At 43.2% G+C, this 25,164-nt stretch overlaps 1 protein-coding gene across 1 annotated transcript in view; it reads left to right on the forward strand.

The window, feature by feature from the left end:
- Nucleotides 1–362: 362 nt before the first annotated feature.
- Nucleotides 363–25,164, forward strand: part of LOC115145961 (alpha-(1,6)-fucosyltransferase-like) — a 137,641-nt gene continuing 112,839 nt past the window's right edge. The window contains 1 exon segment of the mRNA XM_065004126.1: nucleotides 363–515. The gene's annotated coding sequence lies outside the window, so the exon portion shown is untranslated.

The raw sequence follows: 25,164 nt of genomic DNA on the forward strand, positions 1-25,164 counted from the left end.
ACCTAAAAAATGGCAGATATAGTAATCAGTTTAATCAGTTTATAAAAAATAAAAAATGTCCTCATTGAATTATGTGATTACACACTTTCTTCGGATTTTTCAGGGCCTCACAAATAGATATCATGAAGACACCTGGTTATTAAACCCACTTTTGGACACCGAATTGATCTGTTCAATATCCACTTCTATTCTGGTAATATCAAATACCCCCATATAAAAAAAAGGTGTAGAAGACAATTTCGTTCAATAGGTTCAAATTTGGAAAATAACAACGCATCAGAAGACTGTGCGGCTCGAAACCGCTCATTGAAGTGACTCAAGCATGCGCAATGCAGCCCTGTGTCAATTCAAGTAGCCCCAGTAGAGGCCAAGCAGAGCGGAGTGACTACTCGGGCTCGCGTAGCAGTCTCCCTTCCCAGTTCCTGTTTCCGCCTTTCAGTCTTCAGACAGCTTAACAACTTAAAGCATCATCCTCAGGCAGAAAATAGACCTTGAAGAAATCCAAGCTTTATGAGGTAATGCCCGGTAAGACATTTTTCCTTACTGTGTGTGCAGAAAACGAATAGGAATGTGTGTCTGCGCCGACTCCTTTATCCCTCCATCCCTGGCCTGTTGCTATTTGCCTGCTTCGACCGCAGCCGAGAGGTAACAAAATAGCGGGCAGGGATTCACGAACGAGGCTCCGTTAGAATTCCTGTCGTCCTTTTCAAATTCAAAGGCGTTTGTGCATAGGAATTTGTCGGAGGTTCATTCCTTAATTCTTGCTACTATGTACACAACGGTTATGTTAAAATTGTATAAAGTATGACAGCGACAATTCAGACGCCAGGCAGGGACAATAAACTGCGATTTCTTTCCCCTATTACCTCTAAAATGAATGCTGTGTTGAAAGAAAGCGCTCACATTTGTGAAGCTTTCTTATAAACAAACGAAATACTTAGGCAATGTTTTCTATGGCTATATCGACTGTTATTTTGTGAAGTCAGCTTGCGTCGGTGGCTGCTCCCTTGTCCATCGTGCTGTGTCGAATCAAAACTCATCTTGAGCAGCCACGCTATTTTTCAGACATTGGTTGAAGCCGATGAAAAGTAGCAAACATCATTTTGGATATGCATTCTGTTGTTTTTGTGCAGATGATCCAGCATAAACAAAATAGTTCAGTAATACGCCTATAACACACGCACACACACACAATGTGTACATTGTTTACGTTTAGTTTTCGGCTCAACTCCGTAATCATGCTATGCAAATTATGTTTTGCATTATTATGTGTTCTCTCGTGTTTTTATTTCTTGACTACAGTTACCACATACCACAGTAGGCATAGTATAAAAATATACTGCTGATAGGTCTATTTGCTTGTGCACACCTTACAGACTTCCCTTTTGAACTCAATGAAAACCCTGTAGCCGGTTATGGCCAACATTGGCTCACAGCTGGTGGATCGGAAATAGGACGTCTTGAGATGTAAACATGCAACTAGGGACTGGAGCCCAGTCAACCTGCCTGGGACATCTGTGGGATAATAGCCCTAGAATGACCCATGAATCCTGATACATTACTGTGTGAATAGTATAATCTAGTAGCAACAAGACTATTATAGTAGTATTAGGTCTTTAATGCTACAATTTTGACCATTTCACGTTATTGATGTGCTACGACTATAAAGATATGATAGCATTTCACAGCTTCATTTGTCTTAGAGAATTTAGATGGTATTCCGCTAATTCAAATGACCTGCTTTGCCAAGCGTACAGTAATTATGAGCTATGTAATGTGAATGTCTTGTCCTCTGTTTGGGGTGAGTGCACAAAGTTGAATTATATTAACAAGGTCTTTGTATGCACAATTGGCCAATTCATGAATCTTGAATTACAATTTCCATGTTACGATTCTCTCTGCCACGTTACAGACATAATTCATGAAGTAAAACCACAGCGATGACAGGCTACCACCACATTCTGATTTTAAGGTTTCACAATTAGTTATTTTTAAATAAATCATCTTACATATTCAAGTCAAAGGAAGGCGAGAGGACGGGATGGTTGAGAGACAACAGTGTCTCTCACCTTTCACCTTATTTGAATTGTTCCAAGTATGTGTAGTGGACATCATGGATACTATAGTAATTGCTATAAGCATATCATAGGACTACTGTAGGCCTACCACGTAAACAGTTTAATTTATCCCTGTAGGCAAGAGAAGACTGATGAAGACTCTTCATGCTAGATTTATAATCATGTTTCACATGTGTTACAGATGTGGGATCTTAATTTGAGCCAGTTTCTGACAGCAGAAGAATAATCCTACAGCAACAGGACATGTGAATTATTATGTGGATCATAATTGATGGACATTTTTGTCGGGGTTGATACATTTTTGGTTAGGGCGAGTCAATTCTGAAATTCCAAAGTGGAATTGACAAACTATAGAAGCCTTTTTAAAACTCAAAACCACTGCAAGAAAATTCTCAGTAACAAAACAGTGGTCAACTTCAGATCCGACACGCTGCTAACTTAAATTAAGAATAAAAAGCAAATTTTTGTTTTCCTACATTTTTTATGATATAAGCCATTTTAACATTGCAGCTCGCCCATCTAGCAGAAACCGCTCAGTTCTGCCTCCAGGGCAAGACTCATGACAATAGGCGTCAACCTGCAATTAGGCCAGGAGAACTGTATAACTAACAGTAACAATTCATTTGATGCGAGTGCTCTGCTGCTATCCAACACTTGCAGGAATTTAATATCGTGCTTTGTTGAAGTAGCCACTGCCCCCATTGTGTTCATGTTATTGAGATTTAGGATCACTTCCTTTCAAAACATTACACTTGAACAGGTCCTCCAAATGATAAACATGTAAAGGGATAGGCTATATGATATATATATATATATATACAGTTTAATTCAGAAGTTTACATACACTTAGGTTGGAGTCATTAAAACTTGTTTTTCAACCACTCCACAAATGTCTTGTTAACAACCTATAGTTTTGGCAAGTCGGTTAGGACATCTACTTTGTGCATGACGCAAGTCATTTTTCCAATAATTGTTTACAGACAGATTATTTAACTTATAATTCACTGTATCACAATTCCAGTGGGTCAGATGTTTACACACACTAAAGTTGACTCTGCCTTTAAACAGCTTGGAAAATTCCAGAAAATAATGGCATATCTTTAGAAGCTTCTGATAGGCTAATTTACATAATTTGAGTCAATTGGAGGTGTACCTGTGGATGTATTTCAAGGCCTACCTTCAAACTCAGTGCCTCTTTTCTTGACATCATGGGAAAATCTAAAGAAATCAGCCAAGACCTCCACAACTCTGGTTCCTCCTTGGGAGCAATTTCCAAATGCCTGAAGGTACCACATTCATCTGTACAAACAATAATAACACCATGGGACCACGCAGCCTTCATACCGCTCAGGAAGGATTATTCTGTCTCTTAGAGATGAATGTACTTTGGTGCGAAAAGTGCAAATCAATCAATCAAATGCTGGAGGAAACAGGTACAAACGTATCTATATCCACAGTAAAACACAGTAAAACAAGTCCTATGTCGACATAACCCGAAAGGCCTCTCAGCAAGGTAGAAGCCACTGCCCCACCAAATTCACCATAAAAAAAGCCAGCCTGCGGTTTGCAACTGCACATGGGGACAAAGATCGTACTTTTTGGTGAAATGTCATCTGGTCTCATGAAACAAAAATAGAACTGTTTGGCCATAATGACCATTGTTAGGTTTGGAGGAAAAAGGGGGAGGCTTGCAAGCCGAAGAACACCATCCCAACTGTGAAGCACGGGGGTGGCAGCATCATGTTGTGGGGGTGCTTTGCTGCAGGAGGGACTGGTGCACTTCACAAAATAAATGGCATCATGAGGTCGGAAAATTACGTGGATATATTGAAGCAACATCTCAAGACATCAGGTGAAGCTTGGTCTCAAATGGGTCTTCCAAATGGACAATGACCCCAAGCATACTTCCAAAGTTGTGGCAAAATGGCTTAAGGACAACAAAGTCAAGGTATTGGAGTGGCCGTCACAAAGCCCCTGACCTCAATCCTACAGAAAATGTGTGGGCACAACTGAAAAAGTGTGTGAGCAAGGAGGCCTACAAACCTGACTCAGTTACACCAACTCTGTCAGGAAAAATGGACCAAAATTCACCCAACTTATTTTGGGAAGCTTGTGGAAGGATACCTGAAACGTTTGACCCAAGTTAAACAATTTAAAGGCAATGCTACCAAATACTAATTTGGTAGCATTGAGTATGAGTATGTAAACTTCTGACCCACTGGGAATGTGATGAAAGAAATAAAAGCTGAAATAAATAATTCTCTCTACTATTATTCTGACATTTCACATTCTTAAAATAAAGTGGTGATCCTAACTGACCTAAGACAGGGAATTTTTACTAGATTTAAATGTCAGGAATTGTGAAAAACTGAGTTTAAATGTATTTGGCTAAGGTGTATGTAAACCTCCGAATTCAACTGTAATATGAAGACATTATTCGTTTTAACAATGCAGAGTCCATAGAGACACTGCAGTACCTGTCACTCCACCATACCTCAACAGTCAGCACAAAAACGTCAGTCATCTTGAGTGTCAACAGGAGTACCTGGAACAACCAGAAATACCCACAAACAGAATAACATACTCTACAAGTATGTTAATGATAGCTTTGTCTGTTGTTTCCATCAACCTGGGCTTGGGTTAATTGAAGCCTTGGTTTCCGGAAATGTTTATGCGATCACCTGTGTGCCCCAAAAGTGTTAGTTGTTATTAGATGTGTGCCGAATAGTCAGACAAAACGAGTATCGTAACGGTTATGGGCAATTTTCTGGATTCGATTATAATCCGAGTATTTTTGGTAATTATCTGTGGAGAAAATAAATAAATATATATATACATTTTCGAATGCCAGCCAGCATCTTTCTAATGCCAGTCAGTCAAGTGAGGTGCTACGGAGTGTAAATAAGTCAACTGGCTAGTGTGCTTGTCTGTAAAGACGAGGGCGGGCTGTGCATTGATCCTGCTGCTCTGAGGCTGTATTTCTCTGTCTACTCACTTCATCATTTCACCCAATCACTTTCACTTCTCTTTTTCGGTCTGGTCATTGAGACTGCTGCTCCCTCCTTTTAGCCTGCTGCTGTGCTAAATGAAATGGCAAGGACGTTTGCTATCACGCTATCAATGTGCATAATATCTAACAAGCGGGGCGAGGGTATGGAAGAAGAAATGAAACATCGATGCGCATTCTGCCCGCTGCAAGTTGAGGAGACACAGGCCAGACACACACACCCCTCCATGGCTCTTAATCTGCAGCTTGTTTGGTCTATACATGTGCAGGGAGATAGATATTTTTGCCAACATCTACTTAGGGATATTAGAACATTTGCTTCTTTTTTTTTTGATCACGACTATCATCCGATCTGACTATCAACTGTCAATTTACAGATACGATTACCAGTACAAGTCTGGCCATGTCAGCACACCCCTAGTTGTCACGTTCCAGATATGATCACACTTTAACCACCTGTATGAGGTCCATGATCCGTATGAAGTGTTTGTGACCTACAGCTGCAGTGACTTACAGCCGCAGGCTGAAACTTTGACAATGAATGGTCTTCTTTATATCCCCTTGTTGTTTGTTTCCTATAGTATTTAGATCTGAGCCCAGGGTATGTGCATTCTGGCACTGTTCACTGTGTTATCTAACAAGTCTGTCTTATAGCCTGGTCTACATTTCATGTAGATAAGATAGCAGAGGTCCAAGAGGCCATTGTTGCCTTTTTGCCTAGTTCGCAAATTGAATACTCATGTTACCTATTACTTGGAGGCTCAGCAAGCTTTGTTTGTGAGTAGCATGAGTGAATTGAGTTGTAACAATAGACCAGCAAATACATTTTATTTTCCATGTCCTTGTTCTGTTCTATTCTGGAAAGTTGAAAACACCATGTTTGTTGTAGGAACGAGCTCTGGTGTCTCTGGGGTAGGGTAGCTGAAATGTAACACATCTCGTTTGGGTTAGCTGTAAAAGTCTGTAAACCTGTCAAAGTGTTTGTTTGTCAAACATTACCATGGAGACTTGTGTTATCTATCCTCTACAACATTACCAATGAGGCAAAAATCTATGCAGTTACATTTTGGTATATTACTTTTGACGATATATCGTATTGTTTTGACAATATCGCAATGTTATTTTTTCGCTAGTTTGCTGTACCTGCAACAAAACTCCAGTATTATTCCTTCATAGCTTGCTCTCCACCTTCTTTTTAAATAGGGAGCCAATTTGTTTTCAGCACATACTTCCACGACTGATCAAAACTAGTTTTCTCATGGCTCCCTCTTGTCCCTCTGCAGCTGACATATGGTGAGAAATATGTTTGGAACATCGAATCGCAATAAAATTATCGCGTTGCAATACATATAGAATTATGAGAACTGCAATACATATTCTATCGGCACCTAAGTATCGGTATCATATGGTCCCTGGTAATTCCCAGCCCCATACAACATGTGGCTTTCGCTAGTCTGTAGCCTACCAGCGTGGCCTTGGTGAGCACTGTGCACATCTCCATTGTCTCAAAGACCCTTATATCACCACAGTCACCCAGATGGCTTCAGCACAGAAGAACCACACACAGAGATGGATGCGCGCACACACACACGCACGAACGCACGCACACACACACACAAATAAGGTCTCATTCTAATCTTTGGCACCAGTTTGCTCCGGTGTCTTACTATTCCCACTGAACATAGTAGAGCAGGATTGTAAGACCTATTGGAGGGCTGTGTTAAAAGTATGTTGTCATGTATTCTCACTGGGAGAAGCTCCTGTGCCATCTTAACTTTGCTGACGACGAGTCCATATATTTTATGACTGGATGGAGGGATGGTGTGTGGGCTTGGCTATGTTAGTCATTGAATGGACAGAGGTAAAACATTAACTTGTGACCGTGGTGTGACTCTAAAGGGTGTTCTGCTATAGCTGGGGAATTGCTGCTGATACTTATCTTTCAAGGTGTGTTCCACACAGGGTTAGCGGGAATAGAATAGAGGACATCTACAGTACCTGAGCCTCGGTGGATTGTTGCCAGGTGAAATGCACCCGTGTTGACTGCTGTAACGGAGAAGCCTCTATATTCTCTCATATTACATGGCAAAAGTAAGCTGATCAACCATAACGGAATATGTTGCGAAAGGAAGTATTGGTAATTACTACTGATTGCATTGGAAATCTTAGAGATCATCAATTGACAGTTCAATGAGGTGGTTTTGATTGACAACGCTTCAGGGAGCCTTAACTATACAACCCCCCCTTACACACACTCCGTTAGGCTCTTTACTCTTCTCTCTTTATTTCTCTCTTTCTCTACCCCCCTCTCTCCCTCCCTCTCCATCCCCCCTCTGTCTCTTTATTTTTCTCTTTCATACCCCCCCCCCTCTCTCCCCTCTTATCTCTCTGCCTCCACATCCTCCTTTCCAATGTTCCAATGTTGTCGATATCCAGTGACAGCTCTCAGTGGGTTTCCATGGCGATGCCGGCAAAAAGGCAGGAATAAAGAAGTGCTGATTAGTTTTAATGATAGTGTCGCTTTTCCTTTCTTTCTGTTCGACTAGAGAAAATCTCTCGTAACAGGTGATTTTGTATGAAGTGTAAGAGGAAGAGGGGTTGGTGCGTGTATGTGTGATGGATGACAAACTGAGAAGTGACAGAGAGGGAGGGGCTAATCACACAGGCTGGATCTCTGGCAGTGACCCTATTGGTAGCGCACAACGCTTTACACATGATGAACGCTCTCGCTCTCTCAACTTCAATTCTATTCCATTTGCATTATTGGCATGACGTAACAATGTACATATTGCCAAAGTGTACTTTGGAGATTAAGTGATACATTTACAATAAAACCATAATTAAAATAAACATCATCAAGATTGTCACTGGGGGACTCTCTCTTTCTCTCTTTCTGCCCAGTAAGATGTGGTGAAACCTCACCAAGCCCAATCTTGGCATCTGTATTATTCATGCAGAGAAAGCAGAGATGATCGAGCCATCATGCCTCATCTTACAAGAGACCCGTGTGTGCGTGCGTGCGTAGCCAGTCAGTGTAGTTGTCCCCATCGGTCCTGACCGTCAGAGTGCCCACAGCCCAACAGGGACTTTTGATCAGCTATAAATAAATCTCTCTCTCTCTCTCTCTCCCTGGCTGCAGTGTGGAGTCAAAACTGCATCCCGAATGGCACCCTATTCCGTATTTAGTGCACTATGTTTGACCAGGGCTCTGGTAAAAAAGTAGTGCATAATATAGGGAATAGGGTGCCATTTGGGACGAAGTCAATGTGAAGCGTCCTTCATGCAGCTGCCTGGAAGCAGCTCTGCTCTGCTCTGACATTACCAGGCACCGAAAGGGGAATAGAACAACAGTCCTCATATGACCTGCTCCTGCGCAGACTGGCACTTCTTGATTTATTTGACTACATAAAGAAATGCATGCAGGTTTTACTGCATGCATTTACAGGCAGGCAAACAGCCCAGGAGCTTGCAGCTCGTGTACTACTCAGTCCTCATACTCAAAAAACTGTGTGTGTGTTTGACTTTCCTAGACACGCTTGGTCAAACAGAGTGCCACCCCCCCTTCAGAGTCCCCAGGGGTAAGACTTGGACAGTCGACACAGAGGAGACAGAGAGGGAAACTCACTCATAACAGTCACCTCACAGTCACACATGGCCAAAGGGAGAGAGAGAGCTTATTCAAATTGACGGAAGTTGGAAGAAAGGCATCGGGATGAAATTTAAATTTACATAATATTTATGTCCCCTGCCGTGAGAGGGTTCGGATGATGTTCTTTAGGCGATATAGCATATATACCGAAGGTATGATTTTCAGTACTGCCCCGGCCCCCCGCTTTGCGAGGGCTGCGGGCGTGCGTGCTACACTACTGCTTATAGCTAGCTGTAAGTTAACTGTCTAAAATGTGGCAAATCAATTATATCCAGCTTAGGGCTCCAGCTGTGCATTTGGTTTGCTAACTTGCTAACTTAGTGGCTAGATGATAAGATCAAGCTTCTGAGACATCCAATTCCCCGATGGATGAAGATCCATGTTGCCTGAATAGTTTTGTGTGCCAAAAAAATTACAATAATAAGAATTCTTTAAACCTTTAGAACCCAATATAATTTTTGAATGCTGGTGTAGATTACTGAGCATTTTCAAGCTAAAGCTAATTTTCTCACACATTTCAAACAAACAGACATGCAGACATGGCTCAAAAATAACAAATTAAAAGAACAAATGAAGATTACAAGTTAACTTAGTTTAAAAGAGCACAACTTCTGCTTTGATATGAAACAACATTAATGTCTCCATATCCTCTCATGCTCTGTCAGGTTTGATGGGAACGTTGCTGCACAGGTCTCTCCAGGTATGTTTGATCGGGTTCAAATCCGGGTTCTGGCTGGGCCACTCAAGGACATTCAGAGACTTGTCCCGAAGCCACTCGTGCATTGTCTTGGCTTTGTGCTTAGGGCCGTTGTCCTGTTAGCCTTTAACCTTTAGCCGTACCCTTATCCTACTCCTCCTCTGTTCCTCTGGTGATGTAGATGTTAACCCAGGCCCTGCAGCCCCCAGCATCACTCCCATTCCCCAGGCGCTCTCATTTGTTGACTTCTGTAACCGTAAAAGCCTTGGTTTCATGCATGTTAACATTAGAAGCCTCCTCTCGAAGTCACTGCTGTAGCACACTCCGCCAACCCGGATGTCCTAGCCGTGTCTGAATCCTGGCTTAGGAAGGCCTCCAAAAATCCAGAAATTTCCATCCCTAACTTTAACATTTTCCGACAAGATAGAACTGCCAAAGGGGGCGGAGTTGCAATCTACTGCAGAGATAGCCTGCAGAGTTCTGTCATACTATCCAGGTCTGAACCCAAACAGTTCAAGCTTCTACTTAAAAAAAATCCACCTTTCCAGAAACAAGTTTCTCACCGTTGCCGCTTGTTATAGACCCCTTTCAGCCCCCAGCTCAGCCCCCAGCTGTGCCCTGGACACCATATGTGAATTGATTGCCCCACATCTATGTTCAGTTCGTATTGCTAGGGGACCTAAACTGGGACATGCTTAACACCCCGGCCACCCTACAATCTAAGCTAGATGCCCTCAATCTCACACATTATCAAGGAATCTCTCAGGTACAACCCTAAATTCGTAACCATGGGCACCCTCTTAGATATCATCCTGCCCAACTTGCCCTCTAAATACACATCTGCTGTCTTCAACCAGGATCTCAGCGATCACTGCTTCATTGCCTGCATGCGTAATGGCTCCGCGGTCAAACGACCACCCCTCATCACTGTCAACGCACCCTAAAACACTTCAGCGAGCAGGCCTTTCTAATCGACCTGGCCCGGGTATCTTGGAAGGATATTGACGTCATCCCGTCACTAGAGGATGCCTGGTTGCTCTTCAAAAGTGCTTTCCTCTCCATCTTATATTAGCATGCCCCATTCAGAAAATGTAGAACTAAGAACAGATATAGCCCTTGGTTCACCCCAGACTTGACTTCCCTTGACCAGCACAAAAACATCCTGTGGCATTCTGCATTACCATTGAATATCCCCGCGATATGCACCTTTTCAGGGAAGTCAGGAACCAATACACTCAGTCATTTAGGAAAGCTAAGGCTAGCTTCTTCAAACAGATATTTGCTTCCTGTAGCACTAATTGAAAAAGTTTTGGGACACTGTAAAGTCCATGGAGAACAAGAGCACCTCCTTCCAGCTGCCCACTGCGCTGAGGATAGGAAACACTGTCACCACGATTTTAAATCTACGATAATCGATAATTTCAATAAACATTTTTCTACGGCTGGCCATGCTTTCCACCTGGCTACCCCTACCCCAGCCAACATCTCAGCACCCCCTGCAGCACCCCCCCCCCCGCGTCTCCTTCACCCAAATCCTGATGCTGATGCTCTTCCTAAAAATGTTCCACCTCCACCCCTATTACTAGCCTATTCAACCTTTCTTTCATATCATCTGAGATCCCCAAAGATTGGAAAGCTACCGCGGTCATCCCCCTCTTCAAAGGGGGAGACACTCTAGACCCGAACTGTTATAGACCTATATCCATCCTGCCTTGCCTTTCTACAATCTTCTAAAGTAAATTTAATAAACAGATCACCAACCATTTCGAATCCCACCGTACCTTCTCCACTATGCAATCTGGTTTCCGAGCTAGTCACAGGTGCTCCTCAGCCACGCTCAAGGTCCTAAACAATATCATAACCGCCATCGATAAAATACAGTACTGTACAGCCATCTTCATCGACCTGCCAAGGCTTTCGACTCTGTCAATCACTGCAATCTTATTGGCAGACTCAATAGCCTTGGTTTCTCAAATGACTGCCTCACCTGCTTCACCAACTACTTCTCAGATAGAGTTCAGTGTGTCAAATCGGAGGGCCTGTTGTCCGTACCTTTGGCAGTCTCTATGGGGGTGCATATCAATGATGTCGCTTTTGCTGCTGGTGATTCTCTGATCCACCTCTACGTAGACGACACCATTCTTTGTACATCTGGCCCTTCTTTGGACACTGTGCTAACAAACCTCCAAACAAGCTTCAACGCCATACAACACTCCTTCAGTGGGCTCCATCTGCTTTTAAATGCTAGAAAAACTAAGTGCATGCTCTTCAACTGATTGCTGCCCGCACCCTCCTGGCCTACTAGCATCACTACTCTGGACAGTTCTGACCTAGAATATGTGGACAACTACAAATACCTAGGTGTCTGGTTAGACTGTCTCCTTCCAGACTTAGATCTGGAATCGGCTTCCTATTTCGCAACAAAGCCTCCTTCACTCATGCTGCCAAACATACCCTCGTAAAACTGACTATCCTACCGATCCTTGACTTCGGTGATGTAATTTACAAAATAGCCCCCAACACGCCCGATATACTATCCACCACTGCGACCTGTATGCTCTCGATGACTGGCCTTCACTACATATCCATTGCCAAACCCACTGGCTCCAGGTCATCTATAAGTCTTTGCTAGGTAAAGCTCCGCCTTATCTCAGCTCACTGGTCACCACAGCAACACCCACCCATAGCACGCGCTCCAGCAGGTATATTGCACTGGTCGTCCCCAAAGCCAACACTTCTTTTGGCCGCCAAAAATCTCTGAAACTGGAGTCTTATATCTCTCTCTCTAAATTTAAGCATCAGCTGTCAGAGCAGCTTACCAATCACTGTACCTGTACACAGCCAATCTGTAAATAGCACACCCAACTACCTCATCCCCATATTATTACTTACCCTCTTGCTCTTTTGCACCCCAGTATCTCTACTTGTACATCATCATCTGCACGTATATCACTCCAGTGTTAATGCTAAATTGTAATTATTTCGCCTCTATAGCCTATTTATTGCCTACCTGCCTACTCTTCCACATTTGCACACACTCTACATAGATGTTTATTTTCTATTGTCTTATTGACTGTACGTTTGTTTATATGTAACTGTGTTGTTGTTTTTGTTGCACTGCTTTGCTATATCTTGGCCAGGTCACAGTTGTAAATGAGAACTTGTTCTCAACTGGCCTACCTGGTTAAATAAAGGTGAAATAAAAAAATAAAAAATATTGGTGGTGTGATGCAGAGATGGTTGTCCTTCTGGAAGGTTCTCCCATCTCCACAGAGCAACTCTAGAGCTCTGTCAGAGTGACCATCGGGTTCTTGATCACCTCACTGACCAGGCCCTTCTCTCCTGATTTGGCCAGCTCTAGGAAGAGTCTTGATGGTTAGGAACTTGTTTAATTTATGAGTGATGAAGGCCACTGTGTTCTTAGGGACCTTCAATGCTGCAGAAATGTTTTGGTACCCTTCCCCAGATCTGTGTCTCGATACAATCCTGTGTCGGAGCTCTACGGATAATTCCTTTCGACCTCATGGCTTGGTTTTTGCTCTGGCATGCACTGTCAACTGTGGGACCTTATATGGACAGGTGTGTGCTTTTCCAAATCATGTCCATTTAATTGAAATTACCCCAGGTTTCTACAACTTGATTGGAGTCCACATCTCAGTGATGATCAATGGAAACAGCATGCACCTGAGATCAATTTTGAGTCTCATAGCAAACTTCTATAAATAAGGTATTTCTGTTTTGTATTGGCAATACATTTACAAATGATGTCTAAACTTGTTTTCGCATTGTCATTATGGGGTATTGATGAGGACATTTTTTTATTTAATCCGTTTTAGAATGAGGCTGTAACATAACAAAAAGTAGAAAAGGGGAAGGGGTCTGAATACTTTCTAAATGCACTGTATGGTTCACAGACTTCAAGACCCATGGTCAGATGATATATTTAGCTGGTTGAAGCATGATTCATCACTCCATGGGATGCGTTTCCACTGCTCCGGAGTCTAATCGTGGCGAGCTTTACACTACTCCAGCCGACGCTTGACATTGAACATGGTTATCTTAGGCTTGTGTGCGGCTACTCAGCCATAGAAACTAATTTCATGAAGCTCCCGACAAACAGTTATTGTGCTGACGTTGCTTCCAGAGGCAGTTTGGAACTCTGTAGCGAGGGTTGTAACCGAGGACAGGCGATTTTTACGCTCTTCAGCACTCGGCGGTCCCGTTCTGTGAGCCTGTGTGGCCTACCACCTCGCGGCTGAGACGTTTTATGCTCCTAGACGTTTCAGCTTCACAATAACAGCACACAGCACAGCTCTAGTAAGGTAAAGATTTGACGAACTGGCTTGTTGGAAAGGTGGCATCCACCCCGTTTATAATGTAAGATGAACTGAGGTCCACACTCCAATCCAGTTGGTGGTGGTAATGCACCGTAAAGTTGGTTGCCAATGGCCATATAAAGTCCAAAGAAGAGAAGCCCCTGAAGGAGGAGAGATTACTAGAAACAAATTTGAGCTGTGTTCAAATGCTCATACTAACTGCACTATTTGTGATATGAATTGAGTATATAGTATGCTTATTGGTCAAAGTATGGATATAGTTAGTATGCCAAAAAGTTCCCGGATGTCATAATAAATTCGCCAAAATACAAAGTATACATGCAGTGGACACTGTCTGTGCTTTTAGGGCCCATAATGTAATTCTTCAGAAAATGGGCGTGGCTTCACATTTTCAGATTGGAGGAAAATATGCTAAATGAGAGTGGATACAAATTCATTGCTTTAACTAATTGTGACATGTTAAAATGTGAGCAATGTAATAAAGTAATGACTTTTCAACTAAGTTACGTTACACGTTATGTTGGCTGACAATTTATTAGCTACGCTATCATAACGAACCGCATAGCATTACAGCAGTATGTACTGGTATGTTAGCTACTTACCTAGCGTTAGTTGGCTACTAATATATCGAACTTGCCAGCCAGTATTGTAAACTAACTACCCAATGTTTATTGTCTTTATTATTCACATCATTCAACAACAATGGACATTGTTCATTCTGGCTATCTACTCCGATTTCAGAGCACTCTCATGCCGAATAACTGATGAATTTACAAACGCTCATCACCTGTTGAATATGGCCGGTGTCAGTAAAAGTCGGCAAAAAAAGATTAATTAAATTGTTGCCAGCAGCACCAATGCTCTGGATACAGTGCTCTAATTACAGCCTAACCAGCTATACTAGGGCGAGTAAAATGGTCAGAGTGAGGTGTTCTCTCATTTGTGTTTGGAAGTAGCTAGCCAACGTTAGCCAGTTAGCTCGGGTGCTTGACTGGCGTTAAATGCTCGGATCAACCCTACTCCTCTGCCAGAGCGTCCAGTGTGCTTTGAACGCTCCGAGAGCAAAATACTAATCGCCCAACATAAGTCCCCGACCTCACTCCAGTTACCCAAGTCATAGACTGTTCTCTCTTCTACCGCATGGCAAGCGGTACCAGAGCCTCAAGTCTATGTCCAAAAGGCTTCTTAACAGCTTCTACCATTAACAGCCCAAGCCATAAGACTGCTGAACAGTTAATGACCTCACTAATGCTCTTGTGGCTGAATAAAAGCAAGTCCCTGCAGCAATTTTCCAACATCAATGTTATATATTAATGCCCATGATGTTGGATTAATACGGTAATCGGGGGGAAGCTGTAACCTGTAACATACCTCGTTCACTCTCCTCAGGACTTTGAATGGCCCCACAATCACCACCTTCCGGAGACACCTGAAACCCCACCTCTTTAAGGAATACCTAGGATAGGATAAAGTAATCCTTCTCACCCCCCTTAAAAGATTTAGATGCACTATTGTAAAGTGGCTGTTCCACTGGATGTCATAAGGTGAACGCACCAATTTGTAAGTCGCTCTGGATAAGAGCGTCTGCTAAATGACTTAAATGTAAATGTAAATGTATGACAGCGCCACGTTGAAAGTCACTGAGCTCTTCAATAACGCCATTCTACTGCTAATGTTTGTCTATGTAGATTGCATAGCTGTGTGCTTGATTTTATACACCTGTTAGCAACAGGTGTGGCTGAAATAGTCTAATCCACTAATTTGAAGGGGTGTCCACATACGTCTGTTTATAAATCAAATCAAATTGTATTTTTCACATACACATGTTTAGCAGATGTTATTGCGGGTGTAGCAAAATGCTTGTGTTTCTACCTCTAACAGTGCATCTATCGATATGGATAAGTGGGTCCTCCCTCTGCTGTTTCCTGAAGTCCACGAACAGCTCCTTTGTTTTTTTTAACGTTATGTGAGAGGTTATTTTCCTGGCACCACACTCCCAGGGCCCTCACCTCCTCCCTGTAGACTGTCTCGTCATTGTTGGTAATCAGGCCTAGTACTGTTGTGTCGTATGCAAACTTGATGATTGAGTTGAAGGCGTGCGTGGCCATGCAGTCATGGGCCCCAGTGTTGAGGATCAGCGAAGTGGAGGTGTTGTTTCCTACCTTTACCACCTGGGGCAGCCTGTCAGGAAGTACAGGACCCAGTTGCACAGGGTGGGGTTCAGACCCAGTGTCTGGAGCTTAATAATGAGCTTGGAGGGTACTATGGTGTTGAATGCTGAGCTGTAGCCAATTAACAACATTCTTACATAGGTATTCATCTTGTCCAGATGGGATAGGGCAGTGTGCAGTGCCATGGCGATTGCATTGTCTGTGTATTTATTGGGGCGGTAAGCAAATTGAAGTGGGTCTAGGGTTTCAGTTAAGATAGAGGTGATATGATCCTTGACTAATCCCTCAAAGCACTTCATGATGACAGAAGTGAGTGCTACGGGGCGATGGTCATTTACTTCAGTTACCTTTGCTTTCTTGGTGTACAGTGTATTACCACAGCTGCTTAGAATTTACTGAAGCACAACCAGAAATACCACAGCACTTACACTGGCACCCTAATTCTTAATTCACACTGTTGATGTCATATTACACCAATATACTATTATATAGTGTTTCAGATATTTTCTCTGTTGCACTGTGTCAGAAGTCAGAAGGCTTTGCTCATCACTTAGTACTCACACAATTCTGGCACAAAGTCAAAATGTACTGGCACAATGTCATTCAGCATTTCAAGTAAGCGCAGTGCCAAGTCAGCGTCAACTACAGTTGGGCCGCACCCTTGGCTGTTTGTCTCGATGCCTTTGTCACATAGAGACACTGTCTCTGAAGACAAGCGAGAGGGGGAGAGAGAAGAGGGAAAGACAGGGAGAGGGAGAGAAAGAGAGGGAGGATAAGGGGGAGAGAAAAGGAAGAATGGTGTAAGAGAGGCCTGAAGCAGTGAGGGGTGGTGGGGGGGTTAAATTAGCCTTGTGGTCCTGATATGTCTTGCAGAATTCTCTGTCCTCGCTCTCGTCTCCTCCTCTGCATCACTCAGCAGTGACTCGCCTGGTGATGTAATGTAATGCGCTGCCTCGGCTCCACTGGAGCATGTGGTGGAGGGGATCCATAGAGCCTTGTGGCATTCTTTCTAACGTTCCAGTCTAACATTCTAACAGTGTTCTAATGGCCTCTCTGGGACAATTAAGCACCTCAGAAGCCAAGCTCTTAGAGCTGTTAGTGCTTCTGTGGGAGGATATGCACTGCCAGGGGCAACGGCTGGACAGGGCGGGCGAGTGAGTGGGTAAGGGAGAGGGGAGGGAGGGAATTTGTGTGTGTGTGTAAGGGGGTTTCAGGTCATGTTTAGCTAAGGTTATGAAGCTGGTCAGATCTGAGTGTGTTAGGTCAAACAAGGGTAAGCCAGGGATGTCTTTGTCCCTGATCCAGGTTGGCTCAGGTATGTCCTCTCTCTCTGTGTGTGTGTGTGTGTGTGTGTGTGGGGGGGGGGTTGTGCTCAATTCAAGAGGATGTGAATGCCTCATAAATTCTTGAATTTATTTGAATTGAAGTAGTAAACAGGATACAGAATTGCACTTCAAATTTGAATTAAAGAAAATATAATTGAATTCAGTGAAATTAAATTACATTTGAAATGCCTCTTCTACTCAGATATCAAGACCCAGACCCTGTGTATCGAGACAAAGATCCAGCTCGAATATAAAGACAGAGACCATGAGAGCAAGATTACATCTCTGGTTCATATCCATATACAATGCCTTCGGAAAGTATTCAGACCCCTTGACTTTTTCCACAATTTGTTACGTTACAGCCTTATACTAAAATTGATTGAATATTTTTTCCCCTCATCAATTTACTCACAATACCCCATAATGAAAAAGCAAAAGGAGTTTTTTTTTTTTTGCAGATTTATATAAAAAAAACGGAATTATTACATTTACATAATTATTCAGACCCTTAACTCAGTACTTTACTCAGTACTCAGCCTGTTGTCCGGGCCTCTGGCAGTCTCTATGGGGGGCGCCACAGGGTTAAATTCTTGGGCCGACTCTCTTCTCTGTATAAATCAATGATGTTGCTCTTGCTGCTGGTGAGTCTCTGATCCACCTCTACGCAGACGACACCATTCTGTATACTTCTGGCCCCTCTTTGGACACTGTGTTAACAACCCTCCTGACGAGCTTCAATGCCATACAACTCTCCTTCCGTGGCCTCCAACTGCTCTTAAATACAAGTAAAACTAAATGCATGCTCTTCAACTGATCGCTGCCCGCGCCCGTCCAGCATCACTATTCTGGTCGGCTCGGACTTAGAATATGTGGACAACTACAAATACCTAGGTGTCTTGTTAGACTGTAAACTCTCCTTCCAGACTCATATCAAACATCTCCAATCCAAAGTTAAATCTAGAATTGGCTTCCTATTTCACAACATAGCATCCTTCACTCATGCTGCCAAACATACCCTTGTAAAACTGACCATCCTATCGACCCTCGACTTCGGCGATGTCATTTACAAAATAGCCTCCAATACCCTACTCAATAAATTGGATGTAGTCTATCACAGTGCCATCCGTTTTGTCACCAAAGCCCCATATACTACCCACCATTGCGACCTGTACGCTCTCGTTGGCTGGCCATCGCTTCATACTCGTCGCCAAACCCACTGGCTCCAGGTCATCTACAAGACCCTGCCAGGAGGCGGTGCAGCCAGCGGGTTTCTCCACGCATCGCGCCGACAGAAACAAACATCTTTCTGGTAAGAAGAGGGGCGGGGGCGTATGCCTTATGGCTAACGAGACGTGGTGTGATCAAAGAAACATACAGGAACTCAAATCCTTCTGTTCACCTGATTTAGAATTCCTCACAATCAAATGTCGACCGCATTATCTACCAAGAGAATTCTCTTCGATTATAATCACAGCCGTATATATTCCCCCCCAAGCAGACACATCGATGGCTCTGAACGAACTTTATTTGACTCTTTGCAAACTGGAATCCATTTATCCGGAGGCTGCATTCATTGTAGCTGGGGATTTTAACAAGGCTAATCTGAAAACAAGACTCCCTAAATTTTATCAGCATATCGATTGCGCAACCAGGGCTGGAAAAACCTTGGATCATTGTTACTCTAACTTCCGCGACGCATATTAGGCCCTGCCCCGCCCTCCTTTCGGAAAAGCTGACCACGACTCCATTTTGTTGATCCCTGCCTACAGACAGAAACTAAAACAAGAAGCTCCCACGCTGAGGTCTGTCCAACACTGGTCCGACCAAGCTGATTCCACACTCCAAGACTGCTTCCATCACGTGGACTGGGATATGTTTCGTATTGCGTCAGATAACAACATTGACGAATACGCTGATTCGGTGTGCGAGTTCATTAGAACGTGCGTTGAAGATGTCGTTCCCATACAACGATTAAAACATAACCAGAAACTGTGGATTGATGACAGCATTCGCGTGAAACTGAAAGTGCGAACCACTGCTTTTAATCAGGGCAAGGTGACTGGTAACATGACCGAATACAAACAGTGCAGCTATTCCCTCCGCAAGGCTATCAAACAAGCTAAGCGTCAGTATAGAGACAAAGTAGAATCTCAATTCAACGGCTCAGACACAAGTGGTATGTGGCATGGTCTACAGTCAATCACGGACTACAAGAAGAAAACCAGCCCAGTCACGGACCAGGATGTCTTGCTCCCAGGCAGACTAAATAACTTTTTTGCCCGCTTTGAGGACAATACAGTGCCACTGACATGGCCTGCAACGAAAACATGCGGACTCTCCTTCACTGCAGCCGAGGTGAGTAAAACATTTAAACGTGTTAACCCTCGCAAGGCTGCAGGCCCAGACGGCATCCCCAGCCGCGCCCTCAGAGCATGCGCAGACCAGCTGGCCGGTGTGTTTACGGACATATTCAGTCTGCTGTTCCCACATGCTTCAAGAGGGCCACCATTGTTCCTGTTCCCAAGAAAGCTAAGGTAACTGAGCTAAACGACTACCGCCCCGTAGCACTCACTTCCGTCATCATGAAGTGCTTTGAGAGACTAGTCAAGGACCATATCACCTCCACCCTACCTGACACCCTAGACCCACTCCAATTTGCTTACCGCCCAAATAGGTCCACAGACGATGCAATCTCAACCACACTGCACACTGCCCTAACCCATCTGGACAAGAGGAATACCTATGTGAGAATGCTGTTCATCGACTACAGCTCGGCATTCAACACCATAGTACCCTCCAAGGTCGTCAACTCCAACTCCAGCCACTTTAATAATGGGAATTGATGGGAAATGATGTAAAATATATCACTAGCCACTTTAAACAATGCTACCTAATATAATGTTACATACCCTACATTATTCATCTCATATGCATACGTATATACTGTACTCTATATCATCTACTGCATCCTTATGTAATACATGTATCACTAGCCACTTTAACTATGCCACTTTGTTTACATACTCATCTCATATGTATATACTGTACTCAATACCATCTACTGTATCTTGCCTATGCTGCTCTGTACCATCACTCATTCATATATCTTTATGTACATATTCTTTATCCCCTTACACTGTGTATAAAACAGTAGTTTTGGAATTGTTAGATTACTTGTTGGTTATTACTGCATTGTCGGAACTAAAAGCACAAGCATTTCGCTACACTCGCATTAACATCTGCTAACCATGTGTATGTGACAAATAACATTTGATTTGATTTGAGGTAAAGTCCCCCCTTATCTCAGCTCGCTGGTCACCATAGCAGCACCCACCCTAGCACACATTTACATTACATTACATTTAAGTCATTTACACGCTCTAGCAGGTATATCTCTCTGGTCACCCCCAAAACCAATTCTTCCTTTGACCGCCTCTCCTTCCAGTTCTCTGCTGCCAATGACTGGAACGAACTACAAAAATCTCTGGAACTGGAGACACTTATCTCCCTCACTAGCTTTAAGCACCAGCTGTCAGAGCAGCTCACAGATTACTGCACGTGTACATAGCCCATCTATAATTTAGCCCAAACAACTAGCTCTTCCACTACTGTATTTATTTATTTATTTTGCTCCTTTGCACCACATTATTTCTATTAATACTTTGCACATTCTTCCACTGCAAATCTACCATTCCAGTGTTTTACTTGCTATATTGTATTTACTCCGCCACCATAGCCCTTTTTTTGCCTTTACCTCCCTTATCTCACCTCATTTGCTCACATCGTATATAGACTTATTTTTCTACTGTATTATTGACTGTATGTTTGTCTTACTCCATGTGTAACTCTGTGTTGTTGTATGTGTCCCGAAGCCACTCCTGCATCGTCTTGGCTGTGTGCTTAGGGTCATTGTCCTGTTGGAAGGTGAACCTTCGCCGCAGTCTGAGGTCCTGAGCGCCCTAGAGCAGTTTTCATCAATGGTCTCTCTGTACCCTGCTTCATTCATCTTTCCCTTGATCCTGACTAGTCACCCAGTCCCTGCCGTTGAAAAACATCCCCACAACATGATTCTGTCACCACGTGCTTCACCATAGGGATCGAGCCAGGTTTCTTCCAGATGTGAGGCTTGGCATTCAGGCCAAAAAATTCAATCTTGGTGTCATCAGACCAGATAATCTTGTTTCTCAAGAGTGCTAGCTGGTTAGCGTCGCTAGCATGCTAGCTAGCTAATGACAATACACCATAGTCGTAGGTCTGCAAAATCAAGCAAATGGAACTGAACTCATGACAAAATCATGTTTTGACATTGTAGTGGCAATTGATGTCATGGTTGCTTGTTTTTTGCTTAGCGACATTGCAAACAACATATTTTTGGCATTTAACTATGCATCTAATCCCATTTCCAGAACGCATTAGTTTAACCCTCAAGTTGAGCCTAAAGCATTCAAAAAGAAGCCAACCAAATTATATGGTTGTTGGAAATATAATTGGCTATTCTAAGCATTAAGAGTTAAGAGTATATGAAAATTGTTTCCACAGAAAAGTTATATATTCTCTGGCATCTGGAAGTATAACGTAACATAGCAGGTGTAAAAGAAACACTCGAGACTAGATCCCCCACATTCTGGTATTGACGAGAAGAAGAAAAAACTGTCAGGGCAGGAGCTCTTCTGCACTGTTCAACCAATCAGTAAATGCGGAGGAGGAGTTGAGATGTAGTGTCGCCTTGTTAACGTCCAAAAGTGAGTCTCGTCACAGGGTGCCTTTCCATTTCCCCTGAAAAACCAGAGCATGTTGTTGGGGACTCGGGAGAGGCTACTGGAAGTGTGACCTGTCAGATTCAATACAATTCTCATGTTCTATGACTGTGTGCGCTTGCGTGTGTGCGTGTGTGTGTGTGTGTGTAAGAGAGTGTGTGTATCTGCCCAATAGGTCAATGCGCTATGTGCAACAGTGTCATGGTTACACCTGTAGAGCAGGAACAGGGGATTTCTCCACTAAGAGGATTCTTCAGGATATGACTGGATTGGCCTGATTGGATTTCACCAACCGCTGATTCATACCCTTCCACTTTCACCTACCTCACAGTAGTACAGTAGACTACTATATTATAGACCTTCAGTTACAGTAGCACCGTAGCCAACTCTACAGTACATGCTCTCTCTCTACTCTTGTCTGTAGTGGGAAGTCCCATTTTGATAACATAATTGAACTTTTTTATTTTATTACATTTTAACAGCACCGATTTATAGCCTGCCTACACAGCACAGTAAGCACAGTTCTCTTCTATACATGCTCTGTCTACTATGAGTGTGTAATGGTCCCACACTCCCAGTTTGACAACATACTGTATCAAGAATGTTTTAGTTTGTTTGCTGAGCAGAGTGGCTGCAGTCAACGGGCTAGTTCAACATTTTGGCAATGAAGTACTTTTTTCTACTTACCCAGAGTCACATGAACTCATGGAAATAATTGGTATGTTTCTTGCCGCATGCAAGCTTCTCCTGTCGACTTCTAGTCATTGTGCTGACGCTAGTCGGCAATGGTTCCAGGATCTACCTCTACCTTCCTTCATACTGGACTCGGAGGCATACACATTCTATCCATGAGTTCATCTGACTGGGTAAATAAAAAAGGGCCAAAATGTCAAACTATCCCTTTAAAAGGCATAAGTTGACACACACCCTAAAAGTGTTTGTCGAAGTGCTGACTTCCTTTGAACATCATTGTGTTCAGTGTAGAGAATGTGTCCATCATCCATCCCACATATCCCCAGCTGACTGGACTGTACTGTGGTGATTGTGTGTTGCAGAGTGCTGGGTCAGAGCTCTGGAGCTAGCCAGTTGCAGTTGACTGGGCCCTGCCTGTCCCTTCCATCTTTTTTTCTGATGGCTGTGGCTCTCAGAGATTTGAGTGAGGAGACAGAGATCCAACAGAGGGGAGACAAGGGTCAGAGCCCACAGGAAACTCAGGCAGTTCAACAGGAAATTCAGAGTCTCTAGCCTTGAGTGTCTGTCAGTACAGAGAAGACAGAGAGGAAGCACAACCTCCACCGCCTGTAGTCTGAGTTTCTCTCTTTCGTTTGTGTCTGTCTCATGTAGGTTTCACTTTCTCTCTCCCTTTCTATTGCTCTTTCGCTCTCTTTCATTGCCCTCGAAGCCAAAGCCAGGCCACTGGTCCTTAAATACTCCTCCTCTGACTCTCTGCCCTTTCTCTGCTCTCTCTCAACAGTCTTCTCACTCACTCTGTCTTTACTCTCTGCCCCACCACCTTTGGATAGCTACAAACATAGCTGCAAAGACAGGTAGATATAATTTGACATATTTACTGATGTTCAATGCCTAAGACATGGTCTATATACAATAGCATGGGTTGTCTTGGTTTCCAGGCTTGTCATGTGTTGTTTATCTCTTTTCCATTTGTGACCCACCGCCTCACATATCGGTCTTATGTAGCAACATTTTTAAATGGTGTTTTTTGTTGTTGTTGAAAATGTCCGTTGACTGTTTTGATACACCTACTGGAGAGCTCTTCTTTGTCTTACACCCATTCAGCATGGTTCACACCCATCTCTTTAAGCATTTACATTGGTTTGTGTGCTAAACAGAGTGAGTTTGGTAGTGTAGTAAACAACCAAAGATTTAAAGCCTAAAAGTGGTGAAAGTAGTAGCAAAAAGTAGTAATAAAAATACATTTTGGCCTATATCCTAACCTGGCTTTTGTACAGGTCATGCTGTTCTTCACATTACCATCTCTAGTAAACACATACTATATCAAATACAATTTGATTTTTCACATGTACAGGTGTAAACAGTACAGTGAAATAGTTACTTGGCATAGTAGCAGTATCAAAAGTTTCCAGATTTTTTTTTTATACATATTTTATAATTATTAGATGATGCTTGTCTAAATTGATGGGTAATGTGAAATAAATTCTATAACAACCTCCCAGACACACCTGCCTAACTTGATGGGTCATGTAATCTTCTGGCGAAGGGGAGCCTTTTGTTAGACATTTAGGTAGCGAGCTAGCTGGCTAAACAATTAACCATAATCCCAACCCATGCAGTACATACGGATTGTCATAGCTAGCCACCTTGCATGACATGCTGTGGTATGAATCTGCAGGTATTTAAAGCTAACCAAATAGGTTCAATGTTAGTTAGCTAGCATTAGTCTTTAACTATCAATGAAAAATGGTTTCTGAGATATAAATATTATTACTACACAGATTATATGCGTAACCTTAGCTAGCGAGCTAGCAAGCTAACGTTCGCTAGCTAGCTAACAGTACACTTTAACCTGCAATGAAAACAACTTCCTGACCAAATTTTAAATGCATAATATCTGAAAATGCAGCTAGACCCATCTTACCAGTATACGTGGATGAACGCTTGTTTAGCCCGTTGTGTCAAGTCACTCTGGTTCACACTGACCGTGTTGACAGATGGCATACACATTTGTTATTAAGGCACATGAATATTCACATGCTCCAGAAGACATTTCTACCCCAAAAAGGCTTTTTTGTTGTTGTTGTTACTTTTACCCCTTTTTCTCTCCAGTTTTGTGATGTCCAATTGGTAGCTACTGTCTTGTCCCATCACTGCAACTCCCGTAAGGTCGTCCTCCGAAACGCAGCCCTGCCAAGTCACACTGTTTCTTGACACACTGCTCGCTTAACCTGGAAGCCAGCCGCAGCAATTTGTCAGAGGAACCAAAGTCAGCATGCATGCGCCGGTCCCACCACAAGAAGTCACTAGAGTACAATGGGACAAGGACATTCCTGCCAGCCAAACCCTCCCCTAACCCGGACGACGCTGGGCCAGTTGTGCGCCGCCTCATGGGTCTCCCTGTCGTGGCCGGCTGCGATACAGCCAGGGATTGAACCAGGGTCTGTAGT

Source organism: Oncorhynchus nerka, linkage group LG18 (assembly GCF_034236695.1).
Source record: "Oncorhynchus nerka isolate Pitt River linkage group LG18, Oner_Uvic_2.0, whole genome shotgun sequence".
Classification (NCBI taxonomy): Eukaryota; Metazoa; Chordata; class Actinopteri; order Salmoniformes; family Salmonidae; genus Oncorhynchus; species Oncorhynchus nerka.